Consider the following 20,472-nt stretch of genomic DNA (forward strand, 5'->3'; position numbering starts at 1 on the left):
TATAAATAAGAACAGCATTTATTTTATTTGAAACAGAAATATTTTATAACACTGCAAATGTCAATTTAATGCATCTATGCTGATTAAAAGTAAAAAGAAAATAATAATAATATTTTTTAAGGTCTTCTTTGTAATTTTATTTACACATTTATGACTGTTACAGCGCCAGCTGTGGTCCGATTAGTGGTCCGTCCTACATGCTTGTTTAGAATCACCTGTCGCATGTGCTCAGCAGGTTTTGTGAAGTTTTGAGTTTTCCTTTAGGATTTATAGGATTTTGGGTGAATTTGGACAGGCCCCTTTTCTAAACGGCCCCATTATAGCCTTCCAAAGAGTTCATTTAAATTGTTTTTTGATAATTATTGACCTAGAGAGTCTAGAGAATTGTACCGCAGTGTTTTTTTCCAGATTAGGGTTAGGGTTAAAAAACCTAGGACTAGTTCGCAAAAGTAGGTTTTTGACATCTTCTCAATCATTTAACAAACAATTTAATTGACAGCAGTGGTTCTAGAGGCAAAGTTGTCCAAAATGAGGAGTTCTGTCATATGATATGAATATTGTGTGTATGTGCAAAAAAAAACAAAATGTACAATCATTTATGCACTTAAAAAATGCGATATCGCCCCACAGTGGCCGATTTCTTTCAAATTTCTTATAGACTCTTAGGGCCGTGAGTCAAAGAGGCCCACTGAGTTTTGTTCCAATCGGCCTCCGTTAAACTTGTCTAATACACTGTAAAAAATAAAAAACACAATTTGTTGAGTCAGCTTAAAATAATTTGTTTACCCTGCTGCCTTAAAATTTTAAGCTCAGTCAACTGAAATAAGTTTATTCAACTTGAAATGTTAAGTTGTACTAAGTAACAACTTAGATATTTGTGTTTGCTAAACTTAACAGATGGGTAAGTAACCCAGCTGCCTTAAAATCTTAAGTTGATTCAACTCAAATATCTAAGTTGTCACTTAGTATAATTTAACATTTCAAGTTGAATAAACTTTTTTTGAGTTGACTGAACTTAAAATTTTAAGGCAGCCAGTTACAAACTATTTTAAGTTGACTCAACAAATTGTTTTTTACAGTGTAGGCGCTCAAAATTCATCGAGCAATGGCGTCCATGTTTTTTTTGAGATACACAAATGTCCTTATAAACACTTATTGCACTTTGGGCCAAGACCCAGATTTTCAAGATTTTCATGTTGATATGACAAATAGTTGCGTAGTTATAGTCATTTTTATTTTTGATTTTATTTTTATCTCTCATAGCTCCACAAAGTGGCCAACGTAATTTTTTCCCCTGTGACCTTAGATTGAGCTTTTACATAAGTGTTCTGAGTTTGGCAGAGATATCTCATTCCGTTCAGGAGGTCTGGCCCTTTTGAACGTTTTGGCGTCCCTTTGCAACATGAGTCGAAAATTCCAGTTTTTTTTTTTTTTTTTGATAATTATTGATATTCTTTCTCCAAAATATCTTTCTGCACTGGTTTGGTTCCGATTTGGCAAAAAGTTTTTTTTTTTTAAAGGGGTCATCAGAAGTTGATATGATTCTTTAGGGTCTTAATAAAAAGTCTACAATATACTTTGGTTAAAAATTCTCAATGGTTGTGTAAAAAACACCCTTTTCACCTTGTCAAAATGAGCACTGCAAAAATCACCCCATTCTGAGGGATTGCTCCTTTAAATGCAAATGAGCTCTGCTCGCCCCGCCCCTCTCTTTTCTCTGTGGAGTGACGAGCTGTGCTCGGAGAGACTGTTTACTTTAGCCGCATTTAGCCGCAAAACTTGCTAACTAGCACGTTATTAGGAAAGGTGTTTGCAGAGATTCATAATAAAAACCCTTATACTTACTTCTGCTGTAAGTGAAGCTGGATCACGAATGATTTGCGTGAACATAGACGGATATATGTAGATCAGGAGGCGCACTCCCTTCACAAACAAATGTAATCCACTGCATCTTCAGCAGCTCAGATGTCAGGAGTAAATGACGACCACTATATTTATTATTACATCCAGCAACACAACACCTCAATCGCTCAATTGGAGATATTCTTGTCTAACTTACATCCCTGCTCCGGCATCGAAACAATGGAAGTCGGACTGTTACAGCTGATCTGAGGTACGACGCTGATGTCTTACAATCAACTATTGTAAGCCAAGGATTCCAACAATATAAAACACTTATATTGTGAGCGATTTTGTTCTTTTGATCACTGTAGTGCCCCCGTCAGGCCGATTGGGGTGAGCCTTGGTGACGTTGTTGGTGGTGAGAGTACTACCGTCCCTCCAAATTTTAAGTCTCTACGACTTACGGTTTGGTCTGCATGATCAGTTTTACATGGAGATAGCTGATCCTTGGCCATTCTAAGATCTATTAATTGCAAAACTACATAACAATGCTGAATGAAAAGATAAAAAAAGTACATTTAATAGTCGATCTATTAAAATTAGTCTTTTAAATAAATAGTAATAGATAGTAATAACTACTTAATTAGCAATTTCTTCATAATTTCGCTGTCATTTGCAGTGCAACCCCAACGCTTAGTATTTTCTCCTTGTACCCATGAATTATCAAGTACACACACAGTTCAAGTTTTAATACGACTGTATTGCACTTGATGAGAGTTTTGAAGTGTAGCACACTGTGATAAGTACAGCCTTGACCTGAAGACGACTTGCGCTCTGGTCCGTCTGCGGCTAAGTGCTCAGCTAATGTACTGCTCGAGAGCAACAACCCGGCGGTCCTCGCAAGCTCTCCAGCATAACCAAACCAGCCAATGGGGCTGTGCGACTCTGACTTCACAGGGGAAATGCAGAGTGTCACAGAGGGTCAGTGTAAAAGAGGAAATGACTCAGTTGTTGTGCATTAACTTGAAAGAACCGAGTATGCCACTAATGCTGACACATCTTGCACTTACTAGGCCAAATCTGCTTTAAAAGAGTGGCCACACACATGCACTCAAAACACAGGCACAACATCAAAACACGGCAATCTGCCTGTCTCTGATTACAGAAATCGTCAACAACAAGCGACCGTCTGGCCGCGACAGAAGTCAGCCGCAATCTCACAAGTCTCTTAAGTCTCAAACAGATCTTTGGGATCTTCAAGAAACGTCACATCGACATAAAAGGTCGTACGGGGGGAGACGGGTGGCTTTTCTAATCTCTAACTGTTGGTGACCCACAAGGGACTGCACTGAGCAGGTGGAAAAAAAGATTAATTTTGGTTAAGAGGGATTTGGACCACAGATCTGGTTGGTTTTTGCTACTGTACGCTTGCATACAAACACTTTGCCAATGATACGGGGGGTCAGACACAGTGTCGAGTGGAAAGCAGCTGTGGTAGCCAGATTGAAGAGACGCTAATCCTCAAATCGGCTCGGTTTTAACCCAAAACCGCAAACGAGCTTCTGAATATGAGCTATTTAATACAGTGATATTCTGACAGCTGACGAGGGGTCAGTTAAAGAGATAGGCTCACCCAAAAATGACAAGTGTGTCATTAATTACTCACCCTCATGTCGTCCCAAACCCATTAGACTTTTGTTTATCTTCAGAACACAAATTAAGATATTTTTAAAGAAATCCGAGAGTTTACTGAACCTGCACAGACAAGACTGACACGAAGGACAAGAAAATGTTGAATAAAGTTGTTGTTTTTGTTTTCTCTGTGCACAAAAAGTATTTACATAGCTTTATAAAATTAAGGTTGATCCACTGATGTTACATGGACTATTTTAACAATATCCTTGCTACCTACTTTCATCAAAAATATCTTAATTTTTGTTCCAAAGATGAACAAGTAATTAATTAATCAGTAATTAATGACAGAATTTTCATTTTTGGGTAAACTATCCCTTTAAGAGACATTGCAACCACCTTTATCCCATTTTTAATAGTATCTGATTGTAATAATGACAGACTATCTAGATTTCTCAGTGGAAATAAAGGCAAAAAGTAATTCATTTCAATAATTGCAATTAGAAAACAAGAGTGTGTTTCTTTTTCTCACCACCCATTGATTTAGGCTGTTGTTCTTGCAAAATTGCAGCGTTATGCTCGGCTTGCCTGTGTTTTCACGTCCCACTGCTAGACATGCACTGCGTAGGCCTATGACATGGAGAAAGGAGAGGCTTTTGATTAAATTTATCAGGAAATCAATCAAATAAAAATGTCAGATAATCAGGTATAAAAAAACAAAAACGCTTTTCGTTTATTTGTGAATCAGATTACATAACACGCTTACCACAACACTGAAAATACAATCCAGAATAAACGCTATAATGTTTGAAATAGATTTTTAATTAAAATTTAATGAGTCTTAAAGATTAAGGCTCATTTATCAAAGGAAACATTTGTGAGTGTGACGCATTTAAATAAGTCCACATGCTGGAAATACCTCACACTTCATGTGAACTAGATGATATTTTATTTTGTGAACTGGAGTTAACATTTTCATTTCTATATTTGATTCCATGAAATCCATCTATGGCATAGAAGACATGCCGTCAATGTTCCTGCACTAATTACTTCATGTCTAATGGCGACATAAATGAAGTACATCACTCATTAGCTGTGTAATTTCTGTGACTATAAAACAGATTAAATATGAAAGTACATTTATATCTAGATAGAAATATTACAAAAATGGCCTACTTATTCAGAACAATAATTAGAATAATTATAGAAAACCCAGTTTGTGAATGCAATTATTTACTAAGCAAATAGAACCAAATATGAAAGTTAATAATATTTTTTATATATATATGGATGGGAATTTCTTACAATTCTCAATTTTGTAAACTCGCAACTGCGAAATTACATCTTGCAAATTTGCATTTTTCTGAAAACTGCATGACACAAACCTGCAATTGTTATTTTTTTTCTCAGAATTGTGACATATTATCACACAATTGCAGGAAAAAAACTCTGAATTCTGAGATACACTACAATTCTGATAAATAAAGTCGCAATTCTGAGAAAAAAGTCAGAATTGCAAGATATAAACTCACAATTGTGACTTCAAGTTTCTCTCACAATTCTGACTTTATAACATGCAATTGCAAGTTAAGTCATAACTGTAAAACATAAACTCGCAATTCTGAGATTTTTTTTCCCCCCATCAAAATTGGACTTTATATCTCTCAATTCTAAAAAAAAAAGTCAAATTGCAAAATATAAAATCACAATTGCAAGTTTTTATCCCGCTATTCAGACTTTATAACCTAAATCTCACAATTTAGGAAAAAAAAAAAAATCTGAATTGCGAGTTTGTATCATGCAATTCTAAGAAAAAAAAAGTAAAAATTGTGAAATAAAAAGTTGCAAATAGCTTTTTTTTTTTTTTTTTTTTTTTTTTTTTTTTTAATTCAGTGGCGGAAATGGGCTTCCATATTTAATTTATATCAATATAAAAGTAGAAAAAAAATAAAAAATACATGGCTTGGGTATGAAAGTATTTGCAATAACAATCAGTAATTACAGTATATAATTTATAATATAATTTTAATATATTAATATAATTTAATGTTATTTATGTGACTATGATATGAGATTTAAAAAAAATAATAAATAAATACAAATTGTGTTTGTAATGCCTGACAATAATAATCAGTATTTATGCATTTTATGCAAGAAATGGTTGAAGATAAAATATAAATGTTTATTAATACAGCATCTACACATAAACATTAATATAAAAACTGCCATATGGTCTGGATATGTAATTATTCATAATAATAATAATCATTAACCATCATTTCTGTGACTATATGTTAGAGATTTAATTTAACAACTAATTTATCTAGATATAATCAGATAAAAACAGATTTTGCATATGCCTTCACAATAGCCATCACTAATTTCATATAGAAAGTATAAGATTTTAAAAACTTTATTTATATCTAGACATAAACAAATGCAAATTACCATATGGTGTGTGTATTAAATGATTCGCAATAATCAGTAATTATGCTGTTTATGCAACTATTTGATGGAGATGATAAATAATATGAAAGTTAATTTCTACTGAGATGTAAACAAATAAAAATTGACATGTGGTCCACTAAGGTAATTATTCAGAATAATCAGCAATTATGTAGAATAATGATGCCACCGGCATAAGTACAGGTGCATGAGTGGAAGAACGGCAGAGCGTGTGTGTGTGTGCGACAATGTGCAAGAGAGAGGAAGTTGTCAGAAAGACAGAGGGAGGGAGACAGCAAGAATGTGTGAGTGGTAAAATATTATCAGGTCAGTGTGAAGAGGGAGAGGGGTCAGATAATAAGACTCAATTGCGCTGAGTGAAACGTACTGGGAGAGAAAATGCTGACGTGTTTCCTCGGCACCATCCAATTCTGGAAGCGCCAGCCTTCTCGTTCTCTCCCTCGCTCTCTTTTTTATGCAGCGGTGTGGGTTCCACGGCCCACAAACTTTAGCACTTTACTGTCCATCCACGTGCCCATCTATCACAATGAAGGGCTGATGAAGAGACAGGAGGGTGAATGAGTGGAGGAGGGCGAGGGAGGGGAGGAATAAAACGAGGGATGGGGCCCATATTGAAACGGGAGGTCAGAGAAGATGAGCATCGTGGCCAACCTTGTGTGTCCCGTTCCCTTATTTACCGCTCCACCACCGTAAGCCTATTACTGATGCTATCTTTCTCTCTTACACACATATACACACACACACAACAAGACAAACTCAAACAAACATCGCGCACATGTGACCTTTTGGGAACACAGCTAGAAAATACTCATTTGAATAATATGAAACTCCACCAAACAGTGCAGCTAAATACGCTACATTAGACTAATTAATTTGCATGTGTGTGTCCTTGTACAGACAAACACTCACGGAGACCTTTAAGCTACATTAGTGATGTCGAAGATAATTTCATATGATGCTAATGATCTCAGAAACCTGTTGACATTAGTAGATTTAAAAGGAGAGTTCAGTCAACAATGAAAATTCGGATATCATTTGCTTACCCACGTGTTGTTACAAAACCTGTATGACTTACTTTCTTCTGACGAACGTAACAGGCGATGCTCTTAAGGATCTTCAGGTTGCCAATCAACACAAATGGCTGCTAAGGGCCAAAAAACCTCAAAACTGACAAAAAGCACAATAAAGGTATCATAAAAGTGCTCCATACAAATTTCCAAACATAACAAATCTAAATGCAAAAAGTTGCTCTCTTAAAACCTTCCTCTTGTATGAAGCTCTCAAATCTCATATGAGAAATTTGGATATGTGCATATTCAAAATTGGTGCGATGCAACTGGTTAAACATGGGACACATGAACATTAGTGGGGATTCATCATTTTTAATAAACCATGTCACCACATGCAAATGTACAGAATGTGTACACACACACACACACAAAAAACGAAGACCATCCAGGTTTGGTAAGTAAATGACAAATATATAAAATAAAATAAAATACTGAATATACTACTTTAATGCAAAACATGATTTATGAAGATCATACAGGTTTGGTAAGTAAATGACAAATAAAATAAAATAAAATAAAATATATGCAAAACATGATTTATGAAGATCCTACAGGTTTGGTAAATAAAATAAAATAAAATAAAATAAAATAAAATAAAATAATAAATCGAATTAACTACTTTAAAACAAAACATGATTTATGAAGATCATACAGATTTGTAAGTAAATGACAAATAATAAACTAAACTAAATTAAACTAAACTAAACTAAACTAAAATAAAATAAAATAAAATATCGAATTAACTACTTTAATGCAAAACATGATTTATGAAGATCATACAGGTTTGGTAAGTAAAATAAAATAAAATAAAATAAAATATATGCAAAACATGATTTATGAAGATCATACAGGTTTGGTAAATTAAATAAAATAAAATAAAATAAAATAAAATAAAATCGAATTAACTACTTTAATGCAAAACATGATTTATGAAGATCATACAGATTTGTAAGTAAATGACAAATAATAAACTAAACTAAACTAAACAAAAATAAATAAAATAAAATATTGAATTCACTACTTTAATGTAAAACATGATTTATGAAGATCATACAGGTTTGGTAAGTAAATGACAAATAAAATAAAATAAAATAAAATATATGCAAAACATGATTTATGAAGATCCTACAGGTTTGGTAAATAAAATAAAATAAAATAAAATATCAAATTAACTACTTTAATGCAAAGCATAATTTATGAAGATCATACAGATTTGTAAGTAAATGACAAATAATAAACTAAACTAAACTAAACTAAAATAATTTAAAATAAAATAATGAACTACTTTAATGCAAAACATGATTTATAAGCATTTGGAATATGACAGTACTGTAAATTTGTAGAGTATATACCGATTTTTTTTAAGAATGTTTTTTTTTAAAATTAATAATTAATATATATATATATATTTTTTATTTTTTTTTCAACAAACATGCATTAAATTGATCAAAAGACATCAGTAAATACATTAATAATGTTATAAAATATTTTATTTCAAATAAATGCTCTTCTTTTTAACCTAAAAAGTCCTGAAAAACGTATCATGGGTTCAAAAATACTAAGCAGCAAAACTGTTTTCAACATTGATAATATTTCTTAAGCAACAAATCAGCATATCTGAATGATTTCTGAAGGATCAAGACTGGAGTAATGCTCCAAAAAATCCAGCTTTGCTTCATAGAAGTAAATTACATTTTAAAATATATTCAAGTAGAAAACATCTATTTCATAATATTACAGCTTTTCTTGCATTTTTGATCAAATAAAATCAGCCTTGGTCAGCATATGAGACTTCATTAAAAACATTCAAAAATCTCACTGATGCCAAACTTTTGAAAGGTGCTTATTTTATATTTTCAGGCCCCGTAAATATAGCAATACATTATGTATTGAATATAAAATACAATATTTGGGCCTCATGAATATATCAAAAGTGCACAGTACAAAAGCTGACACACACAAGGGTTTCTTTCCTTCACAAACTCTCTCATTCAGTACAAAAACAACTGCTTTAACACAGATCTACAGACTAAAGGTCTCCAAGGACCCACCAACTCAAGTTGTGCCAAGCACATCTGTCGTTTTACCAGAGACACAATCATATCTGACAGTGATGGACGTGGCAATGAAGTAGAGCCGTCTCATTGAAGGAGAACACACACATACACACACGCATTAGTGGGCGCCGTACAATAAGCGCAGCAAACAGGTCTGAGTATCGCTAACAAAACGAGTCAGATTAGAGGGGTAAACTCGGCTAAATCCTCCAAAAGAGGGAAACGGCAGCGGCAGAAATAACCCAGAACAGATCGGCACGGAGCCTTTAACAAAAAACGATTAAGCTGTAAAACAGTCCTTTAATAGCTTAAGCCATGTGCTCCATTATCTCCCTTATCCACCCACATGCACTGTCTCATAGCTGCTCCTGCCCACGCGTAAACACGCTCGTACAGTCACGTAACCCAACAGATGGGGTTTTGGGTGTGTTTTTAGGTGAAGGCCACCTTCTTCTGCTTTGTGAAATGCATTTTAATTAACAGCTGAGGTCAAAAACTAGGCTAATCCTATGACAAAGCACCTAAGTGGCATAGTTCACGTTTTAATTCATCGCGTCGCTCCCATATCTGACCGTTTGAACAAACTCTCTCTCACTCAGGCTTTCAGGATTCGCAGAACTGATTCAAGTGTGAAATTCTCAATCGTTTTCGAGTGTTAATCTCGCCGAGTTGGTTCTCATTTTAACCAAAGCATATTTCAAATATCTGAGGCTGCTTTGATTTGAGACGACCGCACAATGAGATCTTACTCCGCTATGCTTTTCAGATACCTTTTCATCTCCATGTGCAAGGTTTTTTTTTTTTTTTTAAGTGGAACTTTGTCTGATTAAAATCATTTTTCACTTCCTCATACCTCCAACTTCTGAACTCGCGATGCAGGAAAATGTGATTATATGAAACTTGCATAAATAGCTGAAGGCATGATGGTGCATGAGATAAATAGTAATGCGTAGACGAAGGCTAATTGCTGAGCGCCCGCATCTGCATGTAATTTCTATCACGACCGTGATAATGTGTTGACAAGTGCACAAGACCTTGATTGTTGATATATGAGGATTTTTTTTGATTTATAAGGTAAGACATCAGAGCTTTGTTTGCTGTTTTTAATAAAGCCGATTAGATTATTTTCAGTTACATCCAAATTTGCCTTCATCTGTTCAAATGTCAAAACATAACATGTCAAAGGCAACATGAAAATACATTTATTGTTAACTTTTTTTAATAGAACAATTCAAATAACAATTCTAAAATCATTTACTCACCCCCATGTCATTCCAATCCTGCATGACTTTCATTTATCTGTGAAGGACAAAAAAAGATGGAATATCTTATTTTTAGTGATTCATAAGTGCATGGTAATTCAGTGGAAAAAGTGCCTTTTCAATCTTTCATTAAAATCGTATGATTTGCTCTGCTTCTGAAATAACTATACTTTTTGGGTGGCATGAACTTCTTTTTTCAATCTAAGGTGTAAAATACCTGGAGAGAGTTGTCTGTTAGCATTTCCATATGTGCCAAAGCAAACGAGCCCAACTGTTGAACCCCTGCTTCCAACCACCTGTCCTATACAGACAAAAAAAAAAAAAGTGCTTTAAAGTCTAAAAATATTTTTGCTTTTTAATTAATCGGAGATAATCACTAAAATGCAAAACGAATAAATTAAAAATAAACAGAATAAAATAAAACATAAAAAAAAAATACAATAGATATGCTGCAGAGAGGTCATGTTTTCACAACACGTCATCAGTCGGCCATATTGGCGACTAAACAATGCCACTAAACCGAACGAAACAATTACTGATAATAATTGAATGGTCAATTATTGTCAAGTTTCGGGCTGTACTAATCGGTCTGACCAGGAAAAACATTCTGAGTACTATAGACTGCCAAAAGTTATAACAAATCAAGGAGAAGAATGCAAAAAACTGTCTGAGGAACAAAAGGTGTTTGAGGTTGGCCAAAATAAACCAGGATTTCCAGGACAAGAATTTGTGTTCATTCTTATCATCTCCATTAATACTGCTCGTACGCATCTTTACCACCTATTAACTTTAGTTTGTCAAAATATTGCACCCTTTCTTTCTAACCAAGTCCTTCTCTATAGGATTTAGCAGCTTCCACACATTTTTTTTCACGGTTTAGACAGCATTAATTAGCAGAACAACATATCAGTAGTAGCTGTTTACATCCGAGCCTATATGGCTGCGCATATAGGCCAATCTCCCTGTCCCCCTCTGAAACCATGAAAACCTCAGCCCCGCCCCCCCCCCCATTTGTTGTAGTAATAGTATTTATAGTATGTGTATAGTCAGATGGTTAACTGTTGTATAGGTCTATAATTGCTTTTCTTACACTTGTACTGTTGTATGTTTACATTATGTTTAACTAGTATGTAGCAACGTAGTCTTGCGAAACACGACATCTCGTTCCACTATATGTCCACACATGTAGCAGAACGACAATAAAGCTCGACTTGACTTGACTTGACTTGATATGGAAAAACTGACCAAATTGTGACATAAGTGCAAACCCTATATACTTACATATATACATACATACACATATATATATACATACATACACACACACACACACACACATATATATATACATAATATGTTATTTATGGAGTTGGCAATTCAAAGACAATGTATGCACAATTAATTAAAAACAAACAAAAAAATACCTACCTCCCATCAGGATATATTAGTGATGTTTATTTATACAGTGTCATGCGAAAGCTTGGGAACCCCTTGCAGAATATGTGAAAATGTGAACAATTTTAACAAAATAAGAGAGATCATATAAAATGCATATTGTTAATTTATTTATTTTAGTACTGTCCTGAGTAAGATATTTTATATAAAAAGATGTTTACATATACTGTAGCTCACAAGACCAAAAAAATGACCCCCTTCAAAAGTTTGGGAACCCTTTGTTCTTAATATTGTGTGGTTACCTGCATGATCTACGACTGCTTTTATGTTTTGTGATGGTTGTTTATGAGTCCCTTGTTTGTTTTGAACAGTTAAACTGAGCACTGTTCTTCAGAAAAATCCTCCAGGTCCTGCAGATTCTTCAGTTTTCCAGCATCTTTTGCATATTTGAACCTTTTTCAGTAGTGACTGTGGTTTTGAGATCCATCTTTTCACACCGAGGACAACTGAGGGTCCCAAACACAACTATTAAAAAAGGTTCAAACATTCACTGATGCTCCAGAAGGAAACACAATGCATTAAGAGCCGGGGGGTGAAAACTTTTGAACAGGATGAAGATGACCAAATTTTTCTTATTTCGTTAAAATATTTATTTTTTTCCACTTAGTACTGCCCTTCGGAAGCAATAAAAAATACTTACATCCTGTTTCCCGGAAGACAACTTAAGTACAATTTACCTTGATCTTCAAATTCAAAAAGTGTTTCCTTCTGGAGCATCAGTGAATATTTGTTATTCAGTCACTGCTGGAAAGGGTTTAAATATGCAAAAGGTGCTGGAAAACTGAAGAATCCGCAGGACCTGGAGGATTTTTATGCAGAACGGTGCTCAGTTTAACTGTTCAGAACAAACAAGGTACTTATGAACAACCATCACAAAACAAAAAAACAGTCGTAGATCATCCAGGTAACCACACAGTATTAAGAACCAAGGGTTCCCAAACTTTTGAAGGGGGTTATTTTAATAATTTCAGCTATTTTTTTTTTGTCCTGTGGACTATATGTAAACATCTTTTATGTAAAATATCTTACTCAGGACAGTACTAAAAAGAAAACAACATGCATTTTGTATGATCTTTTCTATTTTTATAAAATTATTCACATTTTCACAGATTCTGCAAGGGGTTCCCAAACTTTCGCATACCACTGTATATATGTATATTTTGAAAACTACTGTGTGCGACTATGAAAAAATATTTAGGAGCACTAGTGCGACTGACCCGATCAGCATATTTGTGAGGGGAGCTTCAAAGGTTTCTACGTGTTTTTTAAGGTTGACTAATGTATCACAGACATTCAGAGATTCATTGTGCAGTGTAGAGAACTTTGTTGATTATAACGGAACTTTATGAGATTGTGATGAAGATGAGTGACAGCTTTTAATGCTTTTTAAGGGAGTTTGTGAAATATTGATTTAATACAACAATTAAATAAACAAGAAATTAATATTAAGTGACTAACATTGTCTGACTATTTCGTCGTCAAAAATCGCTTGAAACAGGTATGAAACATTACAATATAAAATTGTTTCTATTTTAATATATGCAAATAATAGATGCAACAGTGTTGGCAACAGTGCTGTCAATTTTCTGTGATACTTTCTTCAGTATTCTTTGATGAATAAAAAGTTAAAAAGAACAGCATTTACTCAAAATATAATTTTTAAGTGTTATCATTTCTTACCAATTTAACACATCCTTGTTGAATAAAAGTATTAATTTCTTAAAAAAAGAAAGAACAAAAATGTACTGACATTTTTTTCAAACAGCAGTCTATGTGATTAGAAAATATTTCTATTTTAATTAAATGCTGTACTTTTTAACTTCTTATTCATCAAAGAATCCTGAAAAAGTATCAAAGGTTTAAAAAATATATAAATCAGCATATTAGAATGATTTCTGAAGGATCATGTGACACTGGAGTAATGATGCTGAAATCACAGGAATAAATTAGATTTTAATGTATATTAAAACAGAAAAACATTATTTTACATTTAAATGCAGCCTTGATGAGCATAAGAAACTTCTTTAAAAAAAAAAAAACTTACTGATTCCAAATTTTTGAACGGCATTGTAAGCAGATCCTATTTGCATGTTGCAGCACCAGAAAAAAAAAATGGCTACTGCATGTGTGAAATGCAAACTACGGTTATTTTAGTCACCGTCAGCTGTCACACGGTAAGATTTCCTGTCTGACTATGGGGACAATTCAATAGATGGAACCGAAAATCAGTGTGAAACCATCTACTAGTCTCAGTTCATTGATTCGTCGAGGCGAATGCCAGATTTGTCAATATTTCTAATAAATATTTGACACATTATTTTTGTATCTGACAGCATTGACCCATATTGAGTGACAGGCGAGGGAACAACACGTATTCTGTGAGAAAACAGAAGGAGTGTAGAAGATTCACTTCCTTCTCACTTTCTGCAGCTCGTTTTGTAAAAATCAGTGGCTGATTTAAAATACAATATTCCTAAAGACTCTCTCATTAATGGCTGCATAGTTCCTGTCGACTGCAGGTGTTCTCTCCTCAGTCTAGGTGAGAGTCATTAGTTTAGCTCCGAAATTTCACCTCTCCCACTTTGAAAGTACTTAAAAAGCAGCTGAGCAGCCTCTCGGCACACGTGCAGCTGCCTCGGCTGCCTCGCGAAAGCTCCAGAGCGCCGTTAAGGGGCTTTTCCCGAAGGCTCTCTCAAATCTCTTTTCTCCGGCTTCCTTTAAGTCACCATCATGCCGTTCTCTCGCTCTCTCCCCGCCCCCCTGTCTCTCGGTGAAAGTGTCCGTGGAGACCGCGGCTGGATGACTGGCCCACCCTCCACCTGCGGCTGCTCCAGTCACAGAGTCGTGGGCTCACGGCCCCCCTGAGGAGAGCCTTGGGAAAGAAAGTCTCGCTAACAGATGGAATCTATTGTCTAGAGGGAGACTGGAATAAAAGGAGAGAGTGGTGGAACTCAGGGGTGCAAATGTGGAACGAGGTGGCAGTGTTAAGACTTACTTCAGGGTGGCGCGGGTGGGCTTCAGTTAACTTGGATTGTTGCCTTGCTTGGTTTTTAATGAACCTTTGAGCCAATGAACTTAATGAGGCGTAGTCTCTTAGCCAAAGCCCATCCACACACACACACAAACACACGCTCAAACCTGACATCTACTCAGCTAGAGAGGAATTATATAGGTTAGAGTTGGACCATGTAGCAATGCTGTTCGCCTTTACTGGCATTCATTGAGATGTTATAGTATTAATACACTATTTTAGTTTTTTTTTGTACTTTCTATATTCAGTTTAATTTTGACAAAAGTTTTAGTTATTTAGTACTTATTAGTTATGTTTGTTTTTTACTATCGTTTGGAGCAATTTTTATTTTAGTTTTAGTATCTCAAATTTTATTTAAAGTTAATTTTTGGTTTTAGTTTTAGTTACTATAACTATAACAACCCATTTTTAAACAGAACCACATGCTAAAAATATTTTAAATATTAGAATTTATTTTAAGTATTTTCTGTTTTAATTTTTAATTTTAAGTTTTAATAATTTTGTTTTTGTAATTTTATTAGTTAAATAGTTATTGTTTTTATATGTGACTATTTTTTTTTTACATTTTCAGTGTTAATCTGAATTACTGTAGCTATTTTTATTTCAGTTTTAATTTTAGTACTTAAATTTACTTCAAACTCACTTCAAAGTACAAAATGTTAATAATAATAATAATAATAATAATAAATATTTTAGTAATTATTAAATATAAAAACTATTAAATCATTAATAATGAACATTCAAACTATTTTATTAATAATTTTAGTTAATATATTGGTTAGTTACTGTTTTTCATAAAAAAAAAAACCTCTGTTTAGTTTAGTTTAGTTTATTTTCATTTCAGTTTAAATTTTAGTTTAAATTTTAAATATCTAAGTCAGTTTTATTTTTGTATTTTCAGTTTTCAATCTTAATTTTAACAAGTTTTAGTAATTTTGTTGTGCTTTGCCATATTTATTTTTAAATGAAATTTTAGTACATTAATTTTTACTTCAAGTAAAAAAATTGTTAATAATACTACTAATTATTATTAATTAATAAAATACTAAATATAAAAAACATTAAATTATTTAATATATACATCATTCTACTAATAATTTTAGTTAATATTATTTTAGAGTCATTTTTATTAGTTAAGTTTTATTAGTTGTTTTTTTTGTTTTTTATAAATTTTATTTGTTTATTTTAATAATTTTCATTTCAATTTAAATTTTAGTTTTAGATTTTAAATATCTAAATCAGTTTAATTTTTGTATTTTCAGTTTTTAATCAATTTTAATAAAAGTTTTATTAATTTTGTTGTGATTTGCCATTTTATTTAAATTGTTTTTAGTACACCAATTTTTTACTCCTAAGAATTTTTAATAATTATTTAATTACTAAACATAACAAATATTAAATTATTAATAATTAAACTCAATTATTTTAGTTAATATAAATCTTATCTTAAATATCTATTTTTATTAATATGTTTATGTTTTTAGCATTCATTTATTTTTATTTCAGTTTTAGATTTTAAATATCTATATTTTATTTTTGTTTTATTTTAAATATTTAATTTTTGTATTGTCAGGTGTTGTTTTAATTACAATGAAGATTGTAGTATTTTTACTGTGTTTGCCATTTTTAGTTACAGTCAAACTAAAAATTATTCAGACACCAGATTTATTTATTTTTTTTTTTTTTTTTTTTTTTTGTGGATGCAGGACACTATAGCAAAATAAAGTAAACTGTGACATATTATACCCAAAAATTCTTCATACAAAAATTATTAAAAATATGGGACCAAAAATTTGATTTCACATTTTGACCTGACCATGTTTTGTTACATTCCTCCTACAAGTTATTTGAAATGATCAAGATGAATTTGTTCTGACATAGTGTAACTCTTGAGTTCTTGTCATTTTTTATTACCATTTTCTAAACTATAGTGAATAAACGGTCATAATGTGAGAAATTTTGAAGGTGTCTAAATAAATGTTGGTTTGACTGTAATTCATTTGTGATTATCAAGAAGAATTGACACAGTTTAACTGAGTTCCTGTTAAATTTTATTACTATTTTCAAAACTATAGCAAATGAACTTTGAAAATGTGTGCAATGTTCAAGGTGTCTGAATAAATTGTGGTTCTGCTGTATTATTATTTTTTTTGTTCAACATTTTTTATAGATTTTTATTTCAGTTTTATATTTTGTACTAAAATAACAAACTAAATAGCATTTTTAAATGGTTTTGTTTTTAGTTAACTACAACCTATCTACATATTCAAAACACATGCTCAAACCTGACACTCAGGCTCAACACCACATTCTCTACTCTGTAGAGAGGAATTACGGAGGTCAGGGTCGGACCGTGTCGCTATTCTGCTCGTCTTTATTAGCGCAAGAAGAGGCGTTCGAGAGCTCCGGCTTTCATCATTTCCTCGTCCGCCTCTTTGTATGATTGTTGTGTGACATAAAAAGAAGATCGCCACCTAGACCTGGTGCCTTTCAGTCCCTTGATGCATTCACAGCACACAAACTCAAGTACACACACGCATTCTGAACACTGATTGCAGTTTTACTGTCCCTTGTGCAACCGAGGACCTCATTATATACCAACACAAACCAGGATAGACAAAGAAAAAGAAGTGTGTGTGTGTATGTGTATGTGTTATGTGTGGCGCTCTATTAAACTGACAAAGCTGCTAATTAACCAGACCTTTTGTGTAGTGTCTATAGAAGCCGTATAAACCAGCCCGCCTCAATATGGAGAGGAATGCCAGAGTGGAATGCATGAATCTGAATGGGCCAAAACAAGAATGTCCCACTTCAAAGAAACCCCTCTCCAACTGCTCCTATTTGAGTAAATACATCAGCACAATACTAGGAGCAAATTAAGTGGCATTGCAACTACTGTATATAAACACAAAGACGCAGGCTGATGAGCTCATTGCTTTGATGCGTGCATAAAAACAAATAATCCGCAATCTGCAGTTATGAGTGTTACACAGAAAATGTGAATGTCTGTCATAAGCTAGTATTTGGTTTTTGGTTTCTTATTTTTGTATTGTACATTTCATTTTAAATTTAAGTAACGTTTTAAGAATTTTGTTTTCAGGATTTATATATATATATATATTTACATATTTTTTTTATTTTTTATTTTTATAAATATATATATATATATATATATATATATATATATAAAATTTAAATTTAAATTGTACATTACGTGGTTTTCCGCTAAGTGCTTGAACCCTATTGTAATTAGAATGGTTACGGATGAGCGATTTCCACATAAAACTGACAGTGCTGATCAAACAGCAAGTCGTAGAGACCTGAAACTTCAAGGGATGGTAGTACTCACAATACCTACAACTTAATAGAGCCTTGCCCCAATCGGCCTGACAGGGGCGCTACAGCGTTCGAAAGTATGAAATCGTTTATGACTCCTAAACCGTGAGTCGCAGGCTTTTATGCATATATATATATATATTTTTTTGCATTTTTTGCAAGACCTACTTTTGCAAACTAGTCCTAAGTTTTTTGCTTGATCGGAACCAAACCAGTAACTTTCGACTCACCGCAGCAAAGGGACGCCAAAACGTTCGAAGGGGGCAAGGCCACTTTTAGTAAAATGCCTATAACCCCTGAACAAAATGAGATATCTTTGCCAAACTTGGCACACTTTTGAAGACCTCAAGCTGAGGTCTTAGGGAAAAAAACGTGGGAGATTGGCCACTTGGTGGCGCTATAAGAGGGAAAAAACATAAAAATGGTTATAACTAGGCAACCATTTGTCTTATCAACATGAAAATCGTCTTGGTCCAAAGTGCCACAAGTGTCTATGGGGACATTAAACACACAAAAAAAATGGTCGCCACTGGCAGATGAAATTTGAGCACCTATTAGACAAGGTTAACGGAGGCTCAGTGGGCCTCTTTGACTCACGGCCCCAAAGGTCTGTGGGAAATTTGAAAGAAATCGGCCACTGGGAGCGGTATTGCTTTTTTTGAGGGCATAAACAATTGTACATTACACGGATTTCCACACATACACGCAATATTCATATCGTATGACAGACCTTCTCGTTCCGAACAAGAACTCTAGAACCACTGCTGTTAGTCAGCTTTTTTTTAATGATTGAGAAGATGTGAAAAACCTACTTTTGCAAACTAGTTCTAGGTTTTTTGCTCAGTCTGGAAAAAAACACCACAGTACAATTCTCTGGACTGTCTAGGTCAATAATGATCAAACCATGTTGAAATTTACCCTTTGGGAAGCTATAACGGGGTCCTTTGGAAAGGTGCCTGTCCAAATAAAAGCCTATAAAGCTTAAAGAAAAACTCAAAACTTCATGAAACCCGCTGAGCACATTCGACAGGTGATTCTAAACAAGCATGCAAAGTTTCAGGGAGATTTGACCACAGCTGGTGCTACAGCAGTTAAAAAGGATTCAAAAACACTGTATTTCTATGGGAAATCACCTGGATTTGACAAAAAGGCTTTTTTAATAATTGATTTAGGTGGTTACAGGCTTGCTGAATAATATTTAATGTCTTTTCCCTTATGTGCTTAAATGCCTAAAGCGCTTGAACCCCGGTAATAGCTACTTCCAGCTATATTAATTTTTATTTTTGTTTTCAATGGTTTGGCAACTAGTGGAAATATAATCCACAATTTTTAAATTATTTTATTTAAATAAAAATAATAAAAGGTTTTAGTTTTAATTACCCATAATAACTTTACCGTTATTAACTTTAATAATAAGTAGCATTATATTATTTGAACTTAGCATTAACTTCCCCTCTCGTTCATGACCCAGAAAAGGCATCTCATCTATTTTTAGGTCACGACCTACAAGTTCAGAAACACTGCATTTCGCCCAAAAAAAAGTTCAGTCATCATTTACTCCCCCTCATGTTGAGCCAACACTGCATGATTTTCTTTCTTCTGTGGAACATAAAAAAAAATATTTGATAAATGTTTCAACAGTTTTTGTCCATAGAAAGTAAGTCGAAGAGGCTCAAAAGTTTCATGCTCCAAAAAGGTTGTGTAAAAGTAATTCATACAGCTCAAGTCTTCTGAAGAACAAAACTTAAGTGGATATTCGCTCTGAAATCAAATCAAATATTGAACAACTAATGTATACAAAGGCCAAATCAAATATGACAGCACATCTGTAAAATTGACAGATAGAAAAACTGAGAGAATATTAGATGGATAGATAGATAGATAGATAGATAGACAGACAAACAACATGGGTGACTGGCCTTTTTTAATTAGAAAGGAGGAAGGAAAAACATGGAGTCATGATCCCATTAGAAGGAGAAATAAAGAGAAGGATGGTGGGAGGTTGTGTGCGTTTTTCACAAGTAAAGAGTTTGAACTCTCCTGTCTGAGCGAGCCATTCATTATGACTCTCATTACAGTAAACACACAGTTTATTATAAAATAACACGCTCACGCTCACGCTCAGCACACCGAGACAAGCGCGTCTATGCATACATACAACAACATGCTGCAGTATTTCACATACCTCAATGACGCCAATGAGTCCCTACAGCAATCTTCTCTTCAATCTAACTTAATGTCCTTAAACGGTCATACTCTAACCATCTGTAGTCTGTTTAAGGCATGTTTGCGGCAGCATACGTCTACACCTGTGATATGAC

General features: G+C 33.6%; 1 protein-coding gene across 6 annotated transcripts in view; it reads right to left on the bottom strand.

Annotated features, from left to right (window-relative positions):
- The window catches only part of nphs1 (NPHS1 adhesion molecule, nephrin), a 219,763-nt gene that overhangs the window by 109,037 nt on the left and 90,254 nt on the right, over positions 1–20,472 (bottom strand). For 5 of the 6 annotated variants that reach the window (XM_051128920.1, XM_051128922.1, XM_051128923.1 and 2 more), the window contains exons 1-2: positions 7,016–7,045; positions 4,007–4,104 (exon numbers count right to left, since the gene is read on the bottom strand). The gene's annotated coding sequence lies outside the window, so the exon portion shown is untranslated. Of the gene's footprint in view, positions 1–4,006; positions 4,105–7,015; positions 7,046–10,329; positions 10,367–10,546; positions 10,631–20,336; positions 20,461–20,472 lie in introns of those variants that run through there. The other variant, XM_051128921.1, reaches the window with a different exon arrangement.

This window comes from Labeo rohita, chromosome 15 (assembly GCF_022985175.1).
Source record: "Labeo rohita strain BAU-BD-2019 chromosome 15, IGBB_LRoh.1.0, whole genome shotgun sequence".
Taxonomy (NCBI): Eukaryota; Metazoa; Chordata; class Actinopteri; order Cypriniformes; family Cyprinidae; genus Labeo; species Labeo rohita.